At 37.3% G+C, this 26572-nt stretch overlaps 1 protein-coding gene across 3 annotated transcripts in view; it reads left to right on the top strand.

Moving 5' to 3' along the window:
* The window catches only part of ADAM29 (ADAM metallopeptidase domain 29), a 77867-nt gene that overhangs the window by 47979 nt on the left and 3316 nt on the right, over nt 1-26572 (top strand). The gene's annotated exons all lie outside the window — the stretch shown is intronic.

Genomic DNA, 26572 nt, shown 5'->3' with positions numbered 1-26572 from the left:
TTCTGCCATTGAAAACATCATACTTAACAAAATTATTATACAGTTTTAAAAGTATATTTGAAACAATGATATAAGTACAATGTACCCCCTTATTACCTAAATTATCAAGATTCTGTTATATGTAATTTACATATACCTTTCTTTGCTCTAAAGCATTTAAACAAATTCCACACTTCAGTTTACAAGTGAACTCTGAAAAAAGTGTATATTCGTATACAACAGTAAAACTAGTATTATTTCAAACAAAATTATCAAGTGGTTCGTTGATTTGAACTAATACTGAATCAATAATCAAATTTTTCTGAGGTCATAAAAATATACCATTTGTTTATGTGCATCAGGACCCATGGTGGCCCATATATTATATTTACATTAGGTTGTATCTCTTAAGTTTCTTGTATTTTAATTCTGTTTCCCCTCCCTACTTTTGGTGTTGTTGCTGCCAATGCCATTGATTTATTGAAGAAACCAACACAGTTGTCCTATAGAATATATCATGTCCTGGGGCACCTGAGTGGTTATTCAGCTGAACATCTGACTCTTGATTTCAGCTCAGGTCATGATGCCAGAGTGGTGGGATCGGACCCTGCATAGAGCCCCATATTGGGCTCTGTGCTGAGTGTGGAGCCTGCTCAGGATTCTCTCTGTCCCTCTGCCCCACTCACTTTCTGTCTTTCTCTAAAAGAAAGAAAGAAAGAAAGAAAGAAACAAAGGAGGAAGAAAGGAAGAAAGGAAGGAAGGAAGGAAGGAAGGAAGGAAGGAAAGAAGAAAGGAAAGAAAGAAAGAAAGAAAGAAAGAAAGAAAGAAAGAAAGAAAAGAAAAGAAAAGAAAAGAAAAGAAAAGAAAGAAAGAAAAAAAATATATATATATCTCACATCCTGCATGTGCTGTTAATTTTTTCAGGTGCATTTAAAATTTTTCCTGTTCATCTGTTTTTTCCATGTAAATTGAAATTGACTCTCATTCATTGTTAATTCCAATTTTGCCAGATGGAGTGAAGGCATAACCCTTTCCATGAGGCCCTTTAGAATTCTGACATGAAGGTTTAAAAATAGTAAACAGTTACAGTTAGGGTTTCTTCCTTAGGAATCATCTCTGCCACCAACATTTGTAGTTGCAGCCCTGGTCCTGTGAGCACCACCTCAAGTAGGAGGAAATTTTAAAAGTTGAGGTGATGTAGGGGAGAAAGAAAAAAAAACAGTTGTTATAATACGTGTGTCCTCCCCAACTTGGCATGAACTGCCTAGTCATATAGCTCCTGGTGCTCTTCCAAAGTCAATCCTAGGGGAAAAGAGTCTCCCTGCTTGTGAATTTCTCCTTTTTGCATTTCCCAGGTATGTACCTTCCATGAGACTGTATAGACCATTTCCATTTTATTTTGTACCTCTTCAAGGCATTCTCATTCCTATGAGAGCATTTCTCTGACATCACCCAAAATATTATAGGTATTTCAGGTTTCAAGATCATTTATGTACTTCAGTCATAAGGGCATCTTCAATTAATGTCCGATAGCAAGGTAATAAATGTCCATCAAACGGAAATTCTTTAGTCCAGAGTTCCAGCGATTGATCGTTGTTGGGAGACACTAACAAGCATTTGCCCTAATCCCCATTCTTAGCTCCACAAAGGGCTATCATGGAGAATTTGTTCCTACCAGCATGCCAGCTTTTATTCTGTTTGGGCTCAGGCAATTATACTGGCTCCCATTTAGCATGTCCAATTAATATTGCTTGAAGGGCAGACTTCATGCCTTCTGTTTTATAATACTAGGTAAGGGAATCATTCCTCAGTCACATGCATTGTCTATCCCCATAATACAATTAGGTTAAAAAAAAAAAAAAGACACAATTACTTCACATAAAGCCTGTTCACATGAACAATTATCTTACAAACCTTACCTAAATTCCATCAATCCTTACATTCCTAACTATAGAATAGAACTTCATCGATAGATTTTGATTTTATAGTAGGAGATAAGGGAAATGCTCCTCAGCCAGACATAATATTCCATTCCCATAAGAACTTATTTCCATACATTCAGGTAAAAGAAACACTACATGTTTATATAAAACCTATTTAAACATTCCCGCTTTTGTAATGCTATCAACCCATATAATTTTTGGTTCTTTTAACCTAATCGTAGCCTGAGTCAAGGCGCATACAATGGATTTTGTACCACAGTGCATGAAGCTCGTATATCAAGGAATCCTGGGAACTTCTCTTCTCCATCCCCTGACCATTTAATCCTCTCACCAGAAAAAGGCTTTAGGTTCCTAGCTAGGGGTGTAGCCAAGAGACCCTGGCTCTTTTGTCAATCTTTATCTGGTCAATTTGTCTTACCACTATCCCAAGCAAGTGCTGGTCAGGTTTCTCATTGTAATCTCTGCCTCTGGCTTTTTAAATTTCTCCAAGCTGGGGTAAATATAGCAGACTTGTTTGGGGACCCTTAATGTTAGGGAACCTGTTAGGGGCCTGTCCAACCTTTGTTAATGCTGTATTAAAACCTTTGCTTTAACCCCATCAATGCCTGCATTACTCATTGCATTATTTTGTTTTTAAATTAATGTTTGTTTATATATTTATTTGGAGAGAGAGAGAGAGAGAGCATGAGCACGCACGTGCACGTACGCATGCAAGCTGGGGAGGAGCAGAACCTTGAGATCATGACCTGAGCCAAAATCAACTTCACCACCCAAGCCACCCAGGAGCCCCACTCATCACATTTTATTTTTCTTTCTTTCTTTCTTTCTTTCTTTCTTTCTTTCTTTCTTTCTTTCTTTCTTTCTCTCTTTCTAATGTTTATTTATTTTTGATTGAGAGAGAGAGAGCAGGGGAGGGGCAGAGAGAGAAGGAGACACAGAATCGGAAACAGGCTCCAGGCTCCGAGCTGTCAGCACAGAGCCCGACACGGGGCTGAACTCACCAATTGGGAGATCATGATCTGAGCGGAAGTCGGCCGCTTAATGGACTGAGCCACCCAGGTACCCCTCATCGCGTTTCTTAATAACTATCTAAAGGTTTCCATCCTTCTGGGGTAAGACTCCTGACTATTCCTTTTCTGTTTCCTCTTTGCTACATTCTTACCAGTATTTGCTTTATTCACTTTCGTTAGTAATAACTGTTTTATTCCACATTGTTAAAAACAATCCCTTGACTTTCTTCTCTCCTTTCTCTTTTCTCCTGTTAATCAACCTAATGTTTTTGTTGGTATCTGAAGATCCAGGAGGAGAAGCTTAGAGAGAAACTTTCATAAAGCTTCCTGAACTGCCTTTCCGTTGTGCTGTAAAGTTTCATGGGGTCTCTCTTAACAACAGCATTTATCGTGGCCTGTGTAATGGGCATATTTGTTGGGTGATTATCCCAATTATCACAGAGACTAGTACACCTGGCTTGCTACATATGAACCATATCAGCTGCTTCATCTGGAGTGTTCCACTTGGCATTTATAGGGGTAGACAAACAGTTTCCCCTCTCAGGGTAAACACCCCTTATGGTGGCTTTTGTCCAGCCTATCAAGCTGGCTGTTTCCTTGGGAATAACCTGCTCTATACCTAGATCATGTAAAGTCATCTATGATTGTTCCATAATGAGCTGTGGATCTTGTATCAACCCAAACATACTCATCCATCCTGTAGCATTCAACACCTGAGAAAATCCCCCTGAATTACTCTTAAAATCCATTTTGGTAAAAGTTCTGATTGCAATACACAAAATGAAGCAACTCCTTCACACCATATCCCTGATTTTAATAGTTGGTTTTGCTCCCACCTGACGTGGACCATTTTCCTGGTAATCAGAGGTCTTACGGATACATTCTATTGACCCTAATAATTTTTTTTTCCCACAGAAGCCAGCTTTAAGGTTAGTGGCTGAAGCTTATATTAAAATCTGAATATGGTCTAGCATCCATATTTGAGCCAACACTCTTTTAATTTCATTTTAGTTATTATGGATACCAGTAACCAAGGGATTAAATTTTTCTCCTTTTTCTTGTTATTTTGCATTTCCTTAGGCATCTGGTGAACCAACTCCCCAGGAGTCTGATCCATCTCTAAGTTCGATTAGTAACTTTTACCTTTATGGTAATCCGTTATGGATTGCTGCACAGCTGGTGCTGTATACCGGGGGCAGGCGGGGGACCACGTGGCCACCCAGGAATTAAAGATTCCTCATTTCTTGCCCTTTTATCTTTCTCTTCCCAAACCTCATATTTCTGTTAGCTAGGACCATGCTAATAAACACTACCTCTCTGATATCAAATGTAAAGGAAACAAAACAGAACAAAACACTCCCCTACCATCAATACTCTATTCACAGAATAGTCTATTTCACTTCTGATCACCAAATATGTGGGCTTACTTCTCACACCAAGCAACTCTGCAACACCAACTGAGTGTTCTCCAATTTAACTTAACTCTGATGCTGTCTGCCCAGAGATAGTATCAGATCCCACAGATTATGTGCTCAGTTTCACAAGACATCCCCCTCCCTACCCTCCTCATAGTCAACACCAATCTCAAGTTCTGGTTATCATGTGTGTTTTGGACCAGTGTACTATAAATCAGAAATTTCCATGGACACCCCCTTGTACTTGATTTACGTGCTAAAGAAACCCACAGAATTCAGGAGAACATTTTACTTACTAGGTCATGAGTTTATTATAAAGGATATAACTCAGGAATTGTCAGATTGAAGAGCTGTGTAAGGCAAAGTATGTGGAGAATTGCATGGAGCTTCCATGTCCCTTCTGGCCATGCCACTTTTCCTCCTCCATCTGACCAATAACCTGGAAGCTGAGTGGTATCATTTTTATTGTATGATGTTTTGACGGGTACAAGAGAAAAATGATAAGAACTTTACATTTCAAGAAGAAAAATTCACCAAGGAAGAGAATAGGTACAGATTATAGGATAATGGAATGAGTTCCTAGAGAGATGAATGGAATAAGAAGAGTGTGGTGGGTAGAATAATTGCCTTCCCAAAATATTTGTGTCCTAATCTCTGAAGCCTGAAAATATGCTAATCTGTTTAGGAAAGGAAAAGTAAGGTTGCATATGCAATCAAAATTGGTAATCAAATGACCTCAAAATAGATTATCTTGCAAAGCTACAAAACTTTCCATAATATATTTCCATTGCGCTATACTTATCCCATCCTTCTTATGTTTGGCATCATATAAATCCCACTCTTTCCTATCACAAAAATGTCCTCATGTATTTATCCTTCTGGAAATCTATGATAATTTAAGTATACTTATCAGAGAGCATGATTTCTGGATCTGACAGTGTATATATATGTGATTTTACAAAGTACAGCACCATTGTTTCACCAAAATCAGAAAAGAAAGGATTATCAGTCTATATTATTCAGAATATTCTAGATATATATGCTGTCTCTACATACGATCTTCCTAGCCCTAGAAAGAAAACTACATATTCCCCCCAAAACATCCCATCCATGAATTAAAAGTATAACTTCAAAAAAAAAGGAAGTCTGTATCCTTTTATGTAACCATATTAACAAAAGAAAAAAAACTGATGATTGAAAATATTCTAATTATTAACTATCTGGTAAGATCATATTATCATTGCAACATTTATTTGGAAGTTCTTTACTACACCGAAATTAACAATCAGTAGGACTTACTGTGGTGTGTGGAATACAGAAAGATTTGGCATCTGGGACATTTTGTCCGTTGGTTTGAGTTATTTTGAAAATGATACTTATAAGCCTTAACTGATGAAGAACTGGTGAAGAATTTGCTATAGAAAGATCTTTTTGACCCCTACATTAAGAATTATTAGTTCCCTAGCTGCTTTCTCCAATAGTTGTACCCAGAATATTTTTAACACATAACTTCTCCTTAAGATTTAGATTATTGCTCTTCACATACATTTGAACTTCCTTATCTCTTTCCCTTATTTCATTTTAGTTTATTAATTTAGGCTTCTCCAATCTTTCAGATTAGTCACAGTAATGTTTTCTTCTGTAGCATAAATTAGGGTAAATGTAAAATTGCATAATTACCCCATCCCTTATTGGAAATCTAGAATATATTTGACTCTAAAATCTCTGGGCAAAAAAAATATATTGATATCTAGAAATGAATCTAAAATGTAGTTCAGTTAGGCATCATTTAGATCACAATAACTCATGAACTGTAAAACTGATATTTGAGCTCTTAAATATGACTTTTAAGGGTTTTGTAAATTTCCAATAATTATGTAATTAAAAGCTTTGTCAGGTTTAACCTACTAATCTATTTCTCAGGCTTTACTATTAAAATAGAAAAAAAAGATAAAATGGTTCAATTTGATCTTAATGAAAATAATAAACATAAAATATTCCATTATAATTTATAATTTATAATACTTGTTTCTATGGTTATTGTGAGTCTTTTGTAATAGCAGAGACAATTTTGTAAGGATATAGTTTCTACATAAGCATTAGTCCCTTTAATTAAAATTCAACTACACTTTTTTTTTAATTTTTTTTTTTCAACGTTTATTTTTGGGACAGAGAGAGACAGAGCATGAACGGGGGAGGGGCAGAGAGAGAGGGAGACACAGAATCGGAAACAGGCTCCAGGCTCTGAGCCACAACTACACATTTTTTAACTTATGGAATCACAAGGATTTAATACTGGTGAAATCCCAAACCTTATGGCTTTTATTATGTTGATTTATGCTCATTCACACCCAGTTCATTGACAACTTTTGTTATGAATCATTCTTGAAGTTTCTTAAATTATTTTTCTGCATCATGAGAGGATTGTGTCACTTTTCTCTTTCATTTTATGAATGTGATGTCACACATATACTGATTTGCATTTGTTGAACCATACTTGCTCCCCAGGGAGGAACACACTGTGATCATGGCGTGTATTTTCAATGTGATGTTTAATTCAATTTGCTAGTATCTTTTTGAAACTGTTTGCAACTCTGTACTTCAGGGATAGGCCTAGAGTTTTCTTTTCTTGTAGTGTCCCACCAGACCTTGATATCAAGTTTGGCCTAGTAAAACAATTTGGGGACTATTCCCTGGTTTTCAACTTTTCTAATAGTTTGAGAAGGATTAGTATTAATTCTACACATGTTTGCTAGAATTCACCAGTGAAAACATCTGGCCCTGGGACATTATTTTGTTGGAAGGTTTTTGATTATTGCTTTAGTAATTAGGTATTATCCTTATTTAATGGTCTGCTCAGATTTTCTATTTCTTCATAATTCAGTGTTGGTAGATTGTATGTTTCTACAAATGTATCTATTTCTTCTAGGTTATATAATTGTAGGTGTAGAGTTATTCATGGTGACTTTTAAAGATCCTTAGTATTTCTGTGGTATCAGTGATATTGTCTCTTCTTTTATTTCTGATTTTATTTACTTGAGTCTTCTCTCCTTATTTTTTTAATGGAAACCTCTTTATCATTATATAATGATTTTTTGGTCTGTTTTTAAAAATTTTAACTTAAGGTTCATTTCTTCTGATATAAGCATAACCATCCCTGCTTTCTTTTGGTTACCATTGCTTGAAATATATTTTTCCATTCCTCCACTCTGTGCATGTGTGTCCTTAAAGCTAAAGAAGGTCTTTTGTATGCAGCATACCATTGAATCTTTTTTTTTTTAAATAACTTCAGCTATTCTATTTCTTTAATTAGGAACTTAATCCATTTATACTAAAGCAATTATTGATAAGTAAAGATTTACTATTGCCATTTTATTGTCTTCTGTAGATCCTTTGTTTCTTGCCTTCTTTCTTGCTCTCTTCCTTTGTGATTTGATAACATTTTCTAGTGGTATGATTTTACTCCTTTATCATAATCTTTTTGTGTATCTGCAGGTGTTTCCTTTGTGGTTACCATGAAGCTTACATAAAATATACTTGTAACATTCTATTTTAGACCAGATCAGGCATGTTCAGGGTGGTATGGCTGTAGACTATAACATTCTATTTTAAGCATATAATAACTTTAATAGCATACAGAAACTTTATACTTTCATGTCTGCACTACCCCTTCATATGTTAGGTTATTGATGCTACATTTTACATTTTATTTATATTATAGGTTGAGCAACAAGGTATTGTTGTTATGTTTACTTTTAATATTAACAATTTTTAGATCAAAGAGTCAACACCGTGGAGAAGTAGGGGGACTTGAAGTTCCCTCATTCCTCAAACACAGTAGTACTGAGACCAGAAGACAGAATTCCAGGAATCTGGGTTACAGAGTAACAGAAACATCTCCAGGGACCCACAGGAATAACTTGGCGGGCCATAGACATTTTTAATCTATTCTTTTTACACCTTTTCTGTATCTCCTTCTTTTTTTTTTTTCCCTCTCTTTCTCTCTGGATTAAGCTGTATAGTTTCTCTGATTCTCTGCCTGGTCAATTTTTTTTTTCTCTTCCTTTCCCTTGCTCCTGTCATTTCTCTCTTTGTATGAGATAAGACTTCTTCCACCACCACCCCTTTTAAAAATGTTTTCCAGGGTTACTTTGATGAACAAATCAAAGCACACCTGGTGGAAGGTCCAAACCACCACTACAAGCAGGGAGATAAAGCAACAACAGAAGGCACTCAATGGACTCCAAAAACACCTTTTGAAGGGCCAGGCCCTAAACTGTGTATGACCCCTTTTCACTATAGTAGTACTCACAGGAGCAGGACTGATAACAAAACATTAAAATACATACAGGACAGAAAACTAGCCAAAAATGATGAAACAGAAGAATTCTTCTCAAAAGAAGTTCAAAGAAGAAATGACAGCTAGAGAGTTGCTCAAAATAGATAAGAACAATATATCTGATCAAGAATTTAGAATAATAGCCATAAGATTAATAGCTGGGTTTGAAAAAAGCATAGAAGATAGCAGAGAATCTATTGCTGCAGAGATCAAGGAACTAAGAAATAGTCACCATGAATAAGAAAGGCTGTAAATGAGGCAGAAAATAAACTAGTTGCACTAACAGCAAGGATGGAGGAAACAGAACAGAGGATAAGTGAAATAGATGATAGGATTATGGAAAATTATGAAGCCAAGAAAAGGAGAGATAAGAAAATACTAGACCATGAGGGAAGAATTAGAGAACTAAGTGATTCAGTGAGACATAATAATATCTGTATCAAGGAGTTCCAGAAGAGAGAGAGAGAAAGGGGAAGAGGGTTTACTTGAACAAATTATAGCTGAGAACCTCCCTAATCTGAGAAAGGAAGTAGACATCTAAATTCAGAAGGTACAGAGAATTCCCTTAAGATTTAATAAGAATAGGTCTTCACCATGGCATATCTTAGTGAAACTGGCAAAATACAAACATAACAAGAGAATTCTGAAAGCAGCTAGGGAAAAATTAGTCTTTTTTTAAATTTATTTAAAAAAATTTTTAATGTTTATTTATTTTTGAGAGAGACAGAGACAGAAGGTGAGTGGGTTGGGGGCAGAGAGAGAGGGAGACACAGAAGCAGAAGCAGGCTCCAGGCTCTGAGCTTTCAGCACAGAGCCCGACGTGGGGATCGAACTCACAAGCTGTGAGATCATGACCTGAGCCAAAGTCGGATGCTCAACTGACTGAGCCACCCAGATGCCCCGGAAAAATTAGTCTTAACCTACAAGGTTAGATACATAAAGGTAGTGGCAGACCTGTCCACTGAAACTTGTCAGGCCAGAAAGGAGTGGCAGGAAATAATCAATATGCTGAATGGGAAAAATAGACAGCAAGAATCCTTTATCCAGCAAGGCTGTCATTCAGAATAGAAGGAGAGATAGAGGCTTCCCCAGACAAACAAAAACTGAGTGTTCATGACCACTAAATCAGCCCTGCAAGAGAGTCTAAGGGGTCTCTGTGAGTGAAATACTGCAAAGACTACAAAGGACTAGAGACATCACCACAAGCATGAAACCACAGATAACACAAGGACCCTAAATCCATATCTTTCAGTAATAACTCTAAATGTAAATTGACTAAATGCCCTAATCAAAAGGGATAGAGTATCAGAATGGAAAAAAAAAACAAAACAAAACAAAACAAAAACAAGATCCATCTATATGCTGTCTACCAGAGACCCATTTTAGACCTAAGGACACCTTCAGATTGAAAGTGAGGGGATGCAGAACCATCTATCGTGCTACAGGAAGTCAAAATAAAGCTGGAGTAGCCATACATGTACCAGACAAACTAGATTTTAAACTAAAGGCTGTAACAAGAGATGAAGAAGGGCATTATATCATAATTACAGGGTCTATCCATCAAGATCTAACATTTGTAAATGTTTATTCCCCCAACTTGAGAGCACCCAAGTATGTAAATCAATTAATCACAAACATAAGCAATCTATTGATAACAATATGGTAATTGCAGGGGACTTTAATACTCCATTTACAACAATGGACATATCTAGGTAGAAAATCAATAAAGAAACCATGACCTTGAATGATACACTGGACCAGATAGACTTGACAGATACATTCAGAACTTTTCATCCAAAAGCAGCAGAATACACATTCTTCTCGAGTACACATGGAACATTTTTCATGATAGATCACATACTGGGTCACAAAACAGCCCTCAATATATATAACATAATTGATATCTTACCATGAACACTTTCAGATCACAGTTTCAGAAACTTGAAATCAACGACAAGAAAAAACTTGGAAAGCCTCCAAATGCATGGAGGTTAAAAGAATGAATGGGCCAACCAGACATTTAAGAAGAAGTTTAAAAATATATGGAAGTAAATGAAAATGAAAACACAACAAATCCAGGCCTATCTCAAGAAACAAGAAAAATCCCAAATATTAAATCTAAAAGCACACCTAAAGAAACTAGAAGCAGAACAGCAAAGAAACCACAAAGCCAGCAGAAAAAGAGAGATAATAAAGGTTAGAGCAGAAATAAACATTATATAATTTTTTTAAAAGAGTAGAACAGATCAATGAATCTAAAAATTTGTTTAAAAAAATAAATAAAATGGATAAACCCTTAGCTAAACTTCTCAAAACAAAAAGAGAGAGAATCCAAGTGGGTGAAATCATGAATGAAAGAGGAGAGATCACAATAAACACCACAGAAATACAAACAATTATTAGAGGATACAATGAAAAATTATATGCCAACAAACTGGACAACCTGGAAGAAATGGACAAATTCCTAGACATGCACATACTACCAAAGCTCAAATGGGAAGAATCAGAAAATTTGAACAGACTCATAACCAGTGAATAAACTGACTCAATTATCAAAAATCTCCCAACAAATAAGAGTCCTGGGCCAGATGGCTTTCCAATGGAATTCTACCAGATATTTAAAGCAGAGTTAACACCTATCCTTCTCAATCTGTTCCAAAAAATAGAAATGGAAGGAAAGCTTCTGTATTCACTCTGTGAAGCCAGCATTACCTTGATTCCCAAACCAGACAGAGATCCCATATAAAAGCAGACTCACAGGCCAATATCCTTGATGAACATGGATGCAAAAATTCTCAACAAGAACCAGCAAATTAAATTCAACAGCATATAAAAAGAATTATCCACCATGATCAAGTGGAATTCACTCCTGGGCTGTAGGATGGGTTCAATATTTGCAAATCAATCAGTGTGATACATCACATAAATAAAATAAAGGATAAGAACCATTTAATCCTGTCAATAGATGCAGAAAAAGCATTTGACAAAATATAGCATCTTTTCTTAATAAAAACCCTCAAGAATGAAAGGATAGAAGAAACATACCTTAACACCACAAAAGTCATGTATGAAAAGCCCATAGCTAATATCATCCTCTATGAGGAAAACCTGAGAGCTTTCCCCCCGAGATCAGGAATATGACAGGGATGTCCACTCTCACCACTGTTGTTTAAGATAGTGTTGGAAGTCCTAGTCTTAGCAATCAGAAAACAAAATGAAATAAAAGGCATCAAAATTGGCAAAGAAGTCAAACTTCCACTTTGTACAGAGGATATGATACTCTACATGGAAAACCTGAAAGACTCCACCAAAAAGCTGCTAGAACTGATACAAGAATTCAGCAAAGCTGCAGGATACAAAATCAATGTATATAAACATATAAAATATCTATATGCTGAAAACTATAGGAAACTTATAAAAGAAATTGAAGAAGACCCAAATAAATGGAAAAACCTTCCATGCTCATGGATTGGAAGAACAAATATTGTTAAAATGTCAATACTACCCAAAGCAATCTACACATTCAATGCAAACCCAATCAAAATTGCACCGGCATTCTTCTCAAAGCTAGAACAAACAATCCTAAAATTTGTATAGAGCCACAAAAGACCCTGAACAGCCAAAGTAGTGTTGGAAAAGAAAACCAAAGCCAGAGGCATCACAATCCTGGATGTTAGCCTCTACTACAAAGGTGTAATCATCAAGATAGTATGGTATTGGCACAAAAACAGACACAAAGGCCAATGGAATAGAGAACCCAGAATTGGACCCACAAATGTATGACCAACTAATCTTTGACAAAGCAGGAAAGAGTATCCAATGGAGAAAAGACAGTCTCTTTAGCAAATGGTGCTAGGAGAACTGGACAGCAACATGCAGAAGAATGAAACTGGACCACTTTCTTACACCATACACAAAAATAAACTCAAAATGGATGAAGGACCTAAATGTGAGACATGAAACCATCAAAACCCTAGAGGAGAAAACAGGTAACAACCACTTTGACCTTAGCCGCAGTAATTTCTTACTCCACACGTCTCCGAAGGCAAGGGAAATAAAAGCAAAAATGAACTGTTGGGACCTCATCAAGATAAAAAGCTTCCACTGCAAGGAAACAATCAACAAAACTAAAAGACAACCTACAGAATGGGAGAAAATATTTGCAATGACATATCTGATAAAGGGTTAATATCCAAAATCTATAAAAAACTTACCAAACTCAACACCTGAAAAACAAATAATCCATTGAAGAAATGGGCAGAAGACATGAAAAGACACTTTTCCAAAGAAGACATCCAGATGCTCACCATCAGGGAAACACAAATCAAAACCACACTGAGATAATACCTCATGCCTGTCAGAGTTGCTAAAATCAATAACTCAGGAAGCAGCAGATGTTGGCAAGGATGTGGAGAAACAGGAACTCTCTTGCACTGTTGGTGGGAATACAAATTGGTGCAGTTGCTCTAAAAAGCAGGGTGGAGTTTCCTCAAAAAATTAACAATATAATTAGCCTACAACCCAGAAATATCACTACTAGCAATTTATACAAAGTATACAGGAGTGCTAATTCATAGGGGCACATATATCCCAATGTTTATAGTAGTGCTTTCAACAATAACCAAAGTATGGAAAGAGCCCAAATGTCCATCAATGATGAATGGATAAAGAAGATGTGGTTTACATATACAATGGAATACTACTTGGCAATGAGAAAGAATAAGATCTTGCCATTTGCAGCAGTGTGGATGGAACTGGAGGATATTATACTAAGTGAAATAAGTCAGTCAGAGAAAGACAGATATCATATGCTTTCACTCACATGTGGAACTTGAGAAACTTAACAGAAGACCATGGGGAAAGAGATGGGGAAAAATAGTTTCAAACAGAGAGGGATGCAAACCATAAAAGACTCTGAAATACAGAGAACAAACTGAGAGTTGGTGGGGGTTGCAGGGGAGAGGGGAAAATGGGTAATGGGCATTGAGGAGGGCACTTGTTCAGATGAGCATTGGGTGTTGTACGTAAGTAATGAATCATGGGAATCTACCCCCAAAGCCAAGAGCACACTGTATACATTTTATGTTAGCTAACTTGACAATAAATTATATTTTTAAAAATAAATAAATAAATTACATAAATAAATAAAAGGCAGGAAAAGAAAAAATATTAAAAAAAACTTTAAATATAGATTTGTAAGTTATTTATGTACCATCATTACAATATTAGAGTTTATGTCTTAGACTACATATATATCACCAGTGACTTTTACACATTCCTATATTTTTGTAAGAATAATTAACATCTTTTTATTTCCACTTGAAGAACACCCTTTATCGTTTGTCAGATAGTTCATGGATCTGTGTTTCTGGAGATGACCAGTTTTTGGAGATTTATTAGTTTTCTTTGTTGATGTCACGTTTATCTGATTCTTCATGAGTTAATTCCTTGCACTTGTATCTTCACACTTGAGTAAGCAATCCCTTCCTCTAGACTTCACAGATTTGCTTTGGCAGGGATAGTCCTTCACCAGTCACTTTAGCTTGGGACTCTATATGCATCAGCAGATCATGTCCTTGGGTAGCCAAGGCTGGCTATTGTAGTTTTCATTTGGGTGAGGTTATTGCCCATTCTCTGAGCCCGGGGGGCTGTTGCTGGCTGGGCTCCATAGTTGGATGGGCATGGTGACTGGGTTTTGTTTTCAGGCAGAGTACTGCTGGTTTGTTTCTCTTTCCAAGTGTGCCTATAGGATTGGCTCTGTGGCTACCCCAGAATTTCTGGTCATACTTTCTGGTCAGGGGAGACTGGAAGTTATATTCAGCAGTCAGACTAGACTTCAAATTTGCTTCTCTGTGCAAGGCCGTAGGATGGGCTCTGTGGCCACTACAGCTCATTTGCTGGGGATGTGAATGGGAACTGCCCAAAGATCCTTGTTTAGATGGGGCTACCAGCTTGGCCCTACAGATGAACAGAACTACTGATTGAGTTCTCTCTTTGGGTGTTGCCACAAGTGTAGCTGTAGAATGGACTACACAGTTGCCTGGATTCTCTGGTTAAGTATTTTGGTCGGGTGGAGTTGGGGTTGTCTCCAGCAGTAGGTGGAACTTGAAATGTATTTTACTGCCTGCGTGGGGCCATAGCACAAGACCCATATCTGGCATATCTGATGAATCAAACCAGGTAAAATTGCACACTGAGCTCTCTGGCTAGATACAGCCACTGGCTTGGCTCTACAGATGGGATGAGATGCTAACCGGCATCTCTGCTCAAGTGGAGTTGCCTAGAGGAATGTATTTTGCCAAGGTCTTAGTACTGGTTGCTGTAATCCCTGCTCCCTTCTCTATTTCTATCTTATCCTCAGTGACCAAGTCCCACAGATTTCCCCAGTGATCCTTATCAGGTAAGACAAAAGTGGCTTCCTGGGAATTACCCTGCAATGCTTGTGGAGCTTGATGTACACCTTGGACTCCTTAATCCCTACTAGAGAAAATGTAGGCCCAAGTGGGCCTTCTCTGGAAAATGTGCTGGCCCAGGGTAAGGATTGCTGGCCAAGGGTCAAGGTAATTTAGTAAGAGTGTAGCCACTGCTCTTTGTTTTATAATGTGGTCTCTCTTGGTCTCTGTGTTCTAAGGGGTTGCTTCAGCCTCAGCCCTTGGTTCTGAAACTTTTGCAATGGTGTTTTGTCTTTGGACAGTTGCTAGTTGGTTTTCCTGTGAGGGGAGCCGAAGTCAGAAACAACCCATGTCTCCACTTAATAATATCAGACTCTAAAATGCATTTTCAAGATAACTTTTGTATATAGTGTGCAGTAAGGGTTTAAATTCACCTTTTTGTATGTGTACTATTGTTCTAATATCATTTTCTGAATATATAGCCTTGGCAACTTTTACTTGCCAATCAAAGATTAAATGACTATAGGGGTAGGGGCACCTGGGTGACTCAGTTGGCTGAGCATCCCACTTCAGCTCAAGTTAGGATCTCATGGTTCTTGAGTACAAGCCCGCATTGATCTCACTGTTGTCAGGGTAGAGCCTGCTTCATATCTTCTGTCTTCCTCTCTCTCTGCCCCTCCCATCCTGTGCTCCCTTTCTCAAAAGTAAATAAACCTTTAAAAAAGGATTATAGGGGTTAATATTTATCTCTGCATCTTCAATTCTGTTTTATTTATCTACATGTTTATCCTCACACCTTTACTGCACTTTTTTGATAGCTGCAGGTTTATATTTTTGAATCAGGAAGTGGTAATCCTCCAACCTTGTTTTTTCTCCAAATTGTTTTGACTATTTCAGGTGTTTTGTTTTTCCATGTAAATTTTAGAATTACTCAATATCTAAAAAAAAATCCCTGATGAAATTTCGATAGGGATTGAGGTGACTCTATACATTAATTGAGAAAGATTTCCACCTTAATAGTAGTGAATCTACTAGCGAATGAACATAGAATATCTATTTTATTTAAATCTTCTTTTGCTTCACTCAGGAAAGATTTGTAATTTTTAGTGTACAAATCTTGATTTTTTTTTCCTGTCTTTGTTAAATGTTTCTAAATACTTAAATTTTTTTTATGCTACTGTTACACAAATTGTGTTCTTAATGTAAATTTTTGATTGTTCATTGCTCATAGAAATGTATTTAATTTTTTTTATATTGATCTTGTATCCTGTGGTATTTCTGTACTTAGTTTAAGTTTTTGGTGTGTTTCCTAGTACTTTTGGTATACAGGATCATGCCATTCGCAAGAAGTTTTACTTCTTCCTTCCAATCTAAATGCCTTTTATTTCCTTTTTTGCTTAATTGCACTATGTTTGTTGCATTATGCTAAATTATTTCCATATAGTAAGTATGCTTTTTCCAGGCAAATTACATGGGAGGAGTTCTAAATTTGTGTTTTCTCATTTTTCTTTATATTTCCTGTTTTCATTCATAATCAGTGAATTATCATAATTTAAAAAATTTTACTTTTCTCTTATCCATATTCTTTTGATTATTTTCCAATTATTTCAATGGAAATTACTCCAAATGTTGTATATGGGAAGGAAAATGGTACTCGTGCTGAAGAAAAAAGTGTTTTATATGGTATAAATCAATTTATGTTATATGTGTACAAGTAACATATTTATACATGTGTGTAAACAAACACACACACAACTAAATGGTAATAAATAACTTGTTAATTTGCATATAAACTCAATCTGTTTATTATCTTTTTTGCTTCAGAATTTACATTCTTGTTCTTAACATGATAGTATACTATTGTAGGATGAATTACACCACTAAAAAAGTCATACGTTGGTCCAAACTCCAAGTACGTCATAATGTGACTATATTTGGAGATCCTTTAAGGATCCTTAAAGATCCTTGAAAAGAGGTCATTAAGGTGTGCCCTAATCCAGTATGACTGGTATCCTTATAGGAAAGGGAAATTTGACACAGACATTTACAGAGTGAAGGTAATGTGAAAATTCAGCCAGAAGAGAGCTTAAAGGTAGCTTGGGAGAGAAATGATCCAGAACCTTCCCTCATGCCCCTCAGCAGAATCAACCCTGCCAATACCTTGATCTCAGATTTCCAGCCTCCAGAACTGTGGGAAAATAAATTTCCATTGTTTCAGCCCCCAGTCTGTAGTACTTTAATATGGCAGCCCTGGCAGACTAACACATACTTGAATCCCAACAGAGTAGTGTACATCTGTCTGAAAAGAATTATATTTTTGTCACTTTAATTTCTTTAATAACTAGGACAGTGATGGTTCTTCACCCCTTAATTGAAAGTCATCAAGTGTCAGAGAAGGGATTCTCTGCTGTTCCTCTAATTCTAGATGTTCCAATTGATGTGTAGAAACTATTGTCATATCTTTAATGCTAAGAAATTTTTGTAATTGCATTGGTTTTCTTATATATTACATCTATATATTATTATACATCTATATATAATGTATATTATATATATCTCCATATATATAGATATATAGATATAGATATAGATATAGATGATATAGATATAGATATAGATATAGATATAGATATAGATATAGATATAGATATATAGATAGATATAGATAGATATAGATATAGATATAGATATAGATATAGATAGATATAGATATAGATATGCAGGTCAGACTTAAAGAATCACAGAGTCAAGGCAACCTCTCCATGCTCTACACTTAGCTTTGAGATAACCCTCTAGGCTTTATACCATAATTTTCTGGGAAGATAGGCAATTATCAGACTTTCTGATGCAATCATTTCTTGTCCACGGCATAAAATTAGTTACTCAAGTATAATAAGACTGTGCTTAGTAACTCAAGCTTCTTAATTCATAACAACTAATTAAGTAATTGATAGAATAAACAGACATGTAAATGTTAGGTGTGACTCAGCCCAACTCAGTGCATTCATATGTATTTCTAGACAGTTGTTATTTGTAAGATATTTTGTGTGGCATAATGGTTCTGGGAAAAGGATACCTTAATCGGGAGAAATAAAAATCATGATCTTTTACTTCATGTAATATAAATTAGTTTGAGAGATAAGGTTATAGATCTAAGTAAGTTTATACTTATTTGCTTAAATAAGATTGATGTAAACCTTGCTATACAAGAGAGGCTATGGTGAAAGAGATAAATAAGTCACCAATGTGGTATCTGAATAGTGTTTTTAGCCTCTTTGAACTTCCCACATTCTCTTCATTGTTCTCTGTTAGGTGACAACCTTGCTTCAGAATTTACTAACAAATATAATCCAACAGAGAAGAAAATCTCTCATAGTACCACAGATAAATCTACAAATAAAAGGTCTGAGGATTTCTTCACCCTAGCAAAAACCATTTTATTTCGTTTGGTTTGATATTTCATTTTAAAACATCATTCTGTTTGGTTTTCTCCAATATCCTCTCCAGTTTTTTTCAAAGATTTTTTCCTTTGAGTATATGACTCTGACCCCCTCATCCCCTTCTCCACTTTACTGGCTCCCTGGTCCAACATCACAATTTGTCCTTTCTCTACTGGCTCAATCTTTTCTGTACACACTATGCTGTGTCTCCAACATCTAAAATCACAGCCTTTGCTATAAACACTCCTCTTCCTATAGTCTTGCATAACCTTGACAGTACAATTGCTCTAAGGGATATCTTTACACATGTGCTCTCTTCTTTCTTTCATGCCCTGGGGTGCCTATCAAAAAGGTAAAACTCGGGGCGCCTGGGTGGCGCAGTCGGTTAAGCGTCTGACTTCAGCCAGGTCACGATCTTGCGGTCCGTGAGTTCAAGCCCCGCGTCAGGCTCTGGGCTGATGGCTCAGAGCCTGGAGCCTGTTTCCGATTCTGTGTCTCCCTCTCTCTCTGCCCCTCCCCCGTTCATGCTCTGTCTCTCTCTGTCCCAAAAATAAATAAACGTTGAAAAAAAAAAAAAAGGTAAAACTCTTCTTATCAAGGTACTGCATAATTTCTAATACATCATGTCAAAGGGGCAGTCCACTCCTCATCTTCCTGACATGGAAGACTTTTTTTTCCTGGTTTTCACGAAAACACACACTCTCATTACTAATCCATTGTCTGCTTTGTTGCTTCTTCTCCTTTGCTTTCTTTTTTTTTTTCTTCAATATATGAAATTTATTGTCAAATTGGTTTCCATACAACACCCAGTGCTCATCCCAAAAGTGCCCTCCTCAATACCCATCACCCACCCTCCCCTCCCTCCCCCCCCCATCAACCCTTAGTTTGTTCTCAGTTTTTAAGAGTCTCTTATGCTTTGGCTCTCTTCCACTCTAACCTCTTTTTTTTTTTCCTTCCCCTCCCCCATGGGTTTCTGTTAAGTTTCTCAGGATCCACGTACGAGTGAAAACATATGGTACCTGTCTTTCTCTGTATGGCTTATTTCACTTAGCATCACACTCTCCAGTTCCATCCATGTTGCTACAAAGGGCCATATTTCATTCTTTCTCATTGCCACGTAGTACTCCATTCTGTATATAAACCACAATTTCTTTATCCATTCATCAGTTGATGCACATTTAGGCTCTTTCCATAATTTGGCTATTGTTGAGAGTGCTGCTATAAACATTGGGGTACAAGTGCCCCTATGCATCAGCACTCCTGTATCCCTTGGGTCAATTCCTAGCAGTGCTACTGCTGGGTCATAGGGTAGGTCTATTTTTAATTTTCTGAGGAACCTCCATACTGTTTTCCAGAGTGGCTGCACCAATTTGCATTCCCACCAACAGCGCAAGAGGGTTCCTGTTTCTCCACATCCTCTCCAGCATCGATAGTCTCCTGATTTGTTCATTTTGGCCACTCTGACTGGCGTGAGGTGATATCTGAGTGTGGTTTTGATTTGTATTTCCCTGATGAGGAGTGACGTTGAGCATCTTTTCATATGCCTGTTGGCCATCCGGATGTCTTCTTTAGAGAAGTGTCTATTCATATTTTCTGCCCATTTCTTCACTGGGTTATTTGTTTTTCGGGTGTGGACTTTGGTGAGCTCTTTATAGATTTTGGATACTAGCCCTTTGTCCGATATGTCATTTGCAAATATCTTTTCCCATTCCATCAGTTGCCTTTCAGTTTTGTTGGTTGTTTCCTTTGCTGTGCAGAAGCTTTTTATCTTCATAAGGTCCCAGTAGTTCATTTTTGCTTTTAATTCCCTTGCCTTTGGGGATGTGTCAAGTAAGAGATTGCTACGGCTGAGGTCAGAGAGGTCTTTTCCTACTTTCTCCTCTAGGGTTTTGATGGTTTCCTGTCTCACATTCAGGTCCTTATCCATTTTGAGTTTATTTTTGTGAATGGTGTGAGAAAGTGGTCTAGTTTCAATCTTCTGCATGTTGCTGTCCAGTTCTCCCAGCTCCATTTGTTAAAGAGACTTTTTTTCATTGGATGGTCTTTTCCTGCTTTCTCCTCTAGGGTTTTGATGGTTTCCTGTCTCACATTCAGGTCCTTTATCCATTTTGAGTTTATTTTTGTGAATGGTACGAGAAAGTGGTCTAGTTTCAATCTTCTGCATGTTGCTGTCCAGTTCTCCCAGCACCATTTGTTCAAGAGACTGTCTTTTTTCCATTGGATATTCTTTCCTGCTTTGTCAAAAATTAGTTGGCCATACATTTGTGGGTCTAGTTCTGGGGTTTCTATTCTATTCCATTGGTCTATGTGTCTGTTTTTGTGCCAATACCATGCTGTCTTGATGATGACAGCTTTGTAGTAGAGGCTAAAGTCTGGGATTGTGATGCCTCCCGCTTTGGTCTTCTTCAAAATTACTTTGGCTATTCGGGGCCTTTTGTGGTTCCATACAAATTTTAGAATTGCTTGTTCTACTTTTGAGAAGAATGCTGGTGCAATTTTGATTGGGATTGCATTGAATGTGTAGATATCTTTGGGTAGTATTGACATTTTAACAATATTTATTCTTCCAATCCATGAGCACGGAATATTTCTCCATTTCTTTAAATCTTCTTCAATTACCTTCATAAGCTTTCTATAGTTTTCAGCATACAGATCTTTTACATCTTTGGTTAGATTTATTCCTAGGTATTTTATGCTTCTTGGTGCAATTGTGAATGGGATCAGTTTCTTTATTTGTCTTTCTGTTGCTTCATTGTTAGTGTATAAGAATGAAACTGATTTCTGTACATTGATTTTGTATCCTGCAACTTTGCTGAATTCATGTATCAGTTCTAGCAGACTTCTGGTGGAGTCTATCGGATTTTCCATGTATAGTATCATGTCATCTGCAAAAAGTGAAAGCTTGACTTCATATTTGCCAATTTTGATGCCTTTGATTTCCTTTTGTTGTCTGATTGCTGATGCTAGAACTTCCAACACTATGTTAAACAACAGCGGTCACAGTGGACATCCCTGTCATGTTCCTGATCTCAGGGAAAAAGCTCTCAGTTTTTCCCCATTGAAGATGATGTTAGCTGTGGGCTTTTCATGAATGGCTTTTATGATGTTTAAGTATGTTCCTTCTATCCTGACTTTCTTGAGGGTTTTTATTAAGAAAGGGTGCTGAATTTTGTCAAATGCTTTTTCTGCATAGATTGACAGAATCATATGGTTCTTATCTTTCCTTTTATTAATGTGATGTATCACGTTGATTGATTTGAGAATGTTGAACCAGCCCTGCATCCCAGGAATGAATCCCACTTGATCACGGTGAATAATTCTCTTTATATGCTGTTGAATTCGATTTGCTAGTATCTTATTGAGAATTTTTGCATCCATATTCATCAGGGATATTGGCCTGTAGTTCTCTTTTTTACTGGGTCTCTGTCTGGTTTAGGAATCAAAGTAATACTGGCTTCATAGAATGAGTCTGGAAGTTTTCCTTCCCTTTCTATTTTTTGGAATAGCTTGAGAAGGATAGGTATTATCTCTGCTTTAAACATCTGGTAGAACTCCCCTGGGAAGCCATCTGGTCCTGGACTCTTATTTGTTGGGAGATTTTTTTGATTGATTTGATTCAATTTCCTCGCTGGTTATGGGTCTGTTCAAGCTTTCTATTTCCTCCTGATTGAGTTTTGGAAGCGTGTGGGTGCTTAGGAATTTGTCCATTTCTTCCAGGTTGTCCAGTTTGTTGGCATATAGTTTTTCATAGTATTCCCTGATAATTGCTTGTATCTCTGAAGGATTGGTTGTAATAATTCCATTTTCATTCATGATTTTATCTATTTGGGTCATCTCCCTTTTCTTTTTGAGAATCCTGGCTAGAGGTTTGTCAATTTTGTTTATTTTTTCAAAAAACCAACTCTTGGTTTCGTTGATCTGCTCTACAGTTTTTTTAGATTGTATATTGTTTATTTCTGCTCTGATCTTTATTATTTCTCTTCTTCTGCTGGGTTTAGGCTGTCTTTGCTGTTCTGCTTCTATTTCCTTCCGGTGTGCTGTTAGATTTTGTATTTGGGATTTTTCTCGTTTCTTGAGATAGGCCTGGATTGCAATGTATTTTCCTCTCAGGACTGCCTTCGCTGCATCCCAAAGCGTTTGGATTGTTGTATTTTCATTTTTGTTTGTTTCCATATATTTTTTAACTTCTTCTCTAATTGCCTGGTTGACCCATTCATTCTTTAGTAGGGTGTTCTTTAACCTCCATGCTTTTGGAGTTTTTCCAGACTTTTTCCTGTGGTTGATTTCAAGCTTCATAGCATTGTGGTCCGAAAGTATGCATGGTATGATCTCAATTCTTTTATACTTATGAAGGGCTGTTTTGTGACCCAGTATGTGATCTATCTTGGAGAATGTTCCATGTGCACTCGAGAAGAAAGTATATTCTGTTGCTTTGGGATGCAGAGTTTTAAATATATGTCAAGTCCATCTGATCCAATGTATCATTCAGGGCCCTTGTTTCTTTACTGACCGTGTGTCTAGATGATCTATCCATTTCTGTAAGTGGAGTGTTAAAGTCCCCTGCAATTACCACATTCTTATCAATAAGGTTGCTTATGTTTGTGAGTAATTGTTTTATATATTTGGGGGTTCCCATATTCGGTACATAGACCTTTATAATTGTTAGCTCTTCCTCGTGGATAGACCCTGTAATTATTATATAATGCCCTTCTTCATCTCTTGTTACAGCCTTTAATTTAAAGTTTAGTTTGTCTGATAAAGTATGGCTACTCCAGCTTTCTTTTGACTTCCAGTGGCATGATAAATAGTTCTCTATCCCCTCACTTTCAATCTGAAGGTGTCCTCAGGTCTAAAATAGGTCTCTTGTAGACAGCAAATAGATTGGTCTTGTTTTTTATCCATTCTGATACCCTATGTCTTTTGATTGGCGCATTTAGTGCATTTACGTTCAGTGTTATTATAGAAAGATATGGGTTTAGAGACATTGTGATGTCTGTAGGTTTCATGCTTGTAGCGATGTTTCTGGTAGTTTGTCTCACAGGATCCCCCTTAGGATCTCTTGTAGGGCTGGTTTAGTGGTGACAAATTCCTTCAGTTTTTGTTTGGGAAGACCTTTATCTCTCCTTCTATTCTGAATGACAGACTTGCTGGATAAAGGATTCTTGGCTGCATATTTTTTCTGTTTATCACATTGAAGATTTCCTGCCGTTCCTTTCTGGCCTGCCAAGTTTCAGTAGAGAGATCGGTCATGAGTCTTATAGGTCTCCCTTTATATGTTAGAACACGTTTATCTCTAGCTGCTTTCAGAATTTTCTCTTTATCCTTGTATTTTGCCAGTTTCACTATGATATGTCGTGCAGAAGATCGATTCAAGTTACATCTGAAGGGAGTTCTCTGTGCCTCTTGGATTTCAATGCCTTTTTCATTCCCCAGATCAGGGAAGTTCTCAGCTATGATTTGTTCAAGTACACCTTCAGCCCCTTTCTCTCTCTCTTCTTCTGGAATTCCTATGATACATATATTGTTCCATTTGATTGCATCACTTAGTTTTCTAATTCTCCCCTCATGATCCTGGATTTTTTTTTTCTCTCTTTTTCTCAGCTTCCTCTTTTTCCATAACTTTTTCTTCTAATTCACCTATTTGCCCCTCTGCCTCTTCAATCCACGCTGTGTCTGCCTCCCTTTTATTTTGCATTTCATTTATAGAATTTTTTAATTCATCATGACTATTTTTTAGTTCCTTGATCTCTGCAGTAATAGATTCTCTGCTGTCTTCTATGCCTTTTTCAAACCCAATGATTAATCTTACGACTATTATTCTAAATTCTTGTTCCGTTATATTGCTTATATCTGCTTTGATCATTTCTTTAGCTGTCACTTCTTTCTGGGTTTTCTTTTGAGGTGAATTCTCACATTTCATAATTTTTGCTAGTTTTCTGTCCAGTATGAGTTTTAAAAGCTTGTTATGTGCTCTGCCTCTGTGAGCAATGCTATATTAAAGGGTGGTCATCTACTATCCAGGGCCTGGCCCTTTAGGAGGTGTTTTTTGGAGAGTGTTACTTTCTTTCTGTTGTTGTGTCTTTGGTTATTTTATTTCTTTACTCGTAATGATGTTTTGGACCCACCACGAGGTGTGCTTTGATTTTTTTCCTTGAAGTAACCATGGAAAGGAAAACAAACAGATGAACATGAAACAAAGACATGCAAACACACAAATAAAACAAACAAGTAAACAGATACACACACACACACACACACACAAAGCACACACACAAACAAAAACAATCCAAAAGCAAAAAACCAGAAACAAGTACAAGTAAAGAACAGAGTAGAGGCGGTGCTGATGGAAGAACACATAGAAAGAGAGAAATGACAGGGGCAGGGACAAAGAGAAAATATACATTGACAGTCCGAGAGACTAAATGGCTTAAACCAGGGAGAGAAAGGAAAATAAAGAAGGAGGGGGCGGGGACGAAGATAAAGGTACCCAGACAGAGAAACTATACGGCTTGATTATTCCAGAGAGAGAGAAAGGAAAGCACAGAAGGAGGTGTAGAACATGTATGAAGAGAATGGATTAAATATGTCTGCTTAAACAAACCAACAACCAGAGTAACCAGCTAGAGGAGGGAAGAGATAAGAAGGGAGAATACATCTAAATAACAAAAATTGTCCTGGAATTAATCCAGGCTAGGCAGCATCACTGGTCTGGATGATGGAGCCATCTGGTTGCACAGCATCTATCTGCTCCAGCAGATACACAGTTACCCGGCATGGAGGGGAGTGGTTTGGTGTAGGCTGGTCCCACCTCCACTATAGGTCCTGCCTTGGTGGTGGTGGGGGCGGAGGGGGGGAAATGGCGATACCCAGTCCATTCTCCACGACCTGGTGGACTCCATTCAAATTGTCCTTACTGTGTTGCAGGTGCAGAGGGGGCAGTCCTTCTGGTTTCACTGACTCCCCTGACCCTGTGCTTTGCTAGGATTCAAAGTCCCACTCTGTGCACTCTTGCACTGGGGAGGTGCCTCTCTGTGCAGCTTGAGATGTGGTCCCAGCTGGTTTTTTCTATTGCAGCACTTCAGGGAGCACTTCCAGCTGTGGACTGCACCACTGACATAGCTGCCAAGCCTGGGGGTGGCGGACACAGCAGGCTTTGTTCCATCCCACAGCACTCCAGGGAGGGGACCACTTTCTCCTACTGCAGCCTGCACCCTAACCTACCACAGAACCTGGCTCCCTTCCCCAGGTGCACGAATGGGGCAGCTGGCCCCAGTCCAAAGAAAGCCCCACAGTTAACTATGGGATCTCTCTCAGTCCCAGTCCAAGGTTTATCTCTTGTCCAGATACAGTCCTATGCTTCCCCAGCCGCTCTTTCTCTTCCCTTTGTCTTTCCACAAAAGGGGATCCTTCCCCTTGATGCCTATGCAGCCCATTTTATCTCCTCCAGTTCACAATCACCCACCTATATCCCATCAAGGATGTCCCGGTATCTCCTTTTAAGACTCAGTCTCTTTTCCTCCCAGACTTCTGGGGTTCAAAGTCCTTTGGCTTGAGTACTTCTTTGTTTGAGAGATGCGGGAAGTACAGATACCTCTATTTCTCTGCCATGTTGGCCCGCCTTCTCCCTCTCATTGAATGTTTTCAGGGTATTTAGTTACATTTAGAGGGAACAAGCAGAGAAACTGAGTTTATATGACCTTGTTGCAGAAATTAAATTGGCCAATTTTTTTGAATGATGTTCTATATTAAAAATGTAATAAACACTATTGAGTAACATTCCAAAGAACAATAAAAGTCAAGTCAACCATTTTTTATTACGTAAAGAATTAAGATAGGCATTATAGGAGATACCAACATTTGTGAAAGGCACAAATAATGCTCTTGAGTATTTCTAGTCTGATAAGCCTAGTAAGAATAATGTAAGGAAGAAAAAAGAAATAAACCTTTTTGCTTCAGGGAGGTATGTGGTAAGCACCATGAAAAATATTAAAATTAATATTAAATTAATATTAAATTATATTTCTATTTATATTAAATTAATATTAAAATATCAT

The sequence above is a fragment of the Leopardus geoffroyi genome, chromosome B1 (genome assembly GCF_018350155.1).
Source record: "Leopardus geoffroyi isolate Oge1 chromosome B1, O.geoffroyi_Oge1_pat1.0, whole genome shotgun sequence".
Taxonomy (NCBI): Eukaryota; Metazoa; Chordata; class Mammalia; order Carnivora; family Felidae; genus Leopardus; species Leopardus geoffroyi.
Note: the sequence above shows the minus strand (reverse complement) of the source record. Positions and strands in the feature narration are given on the sequence as shown.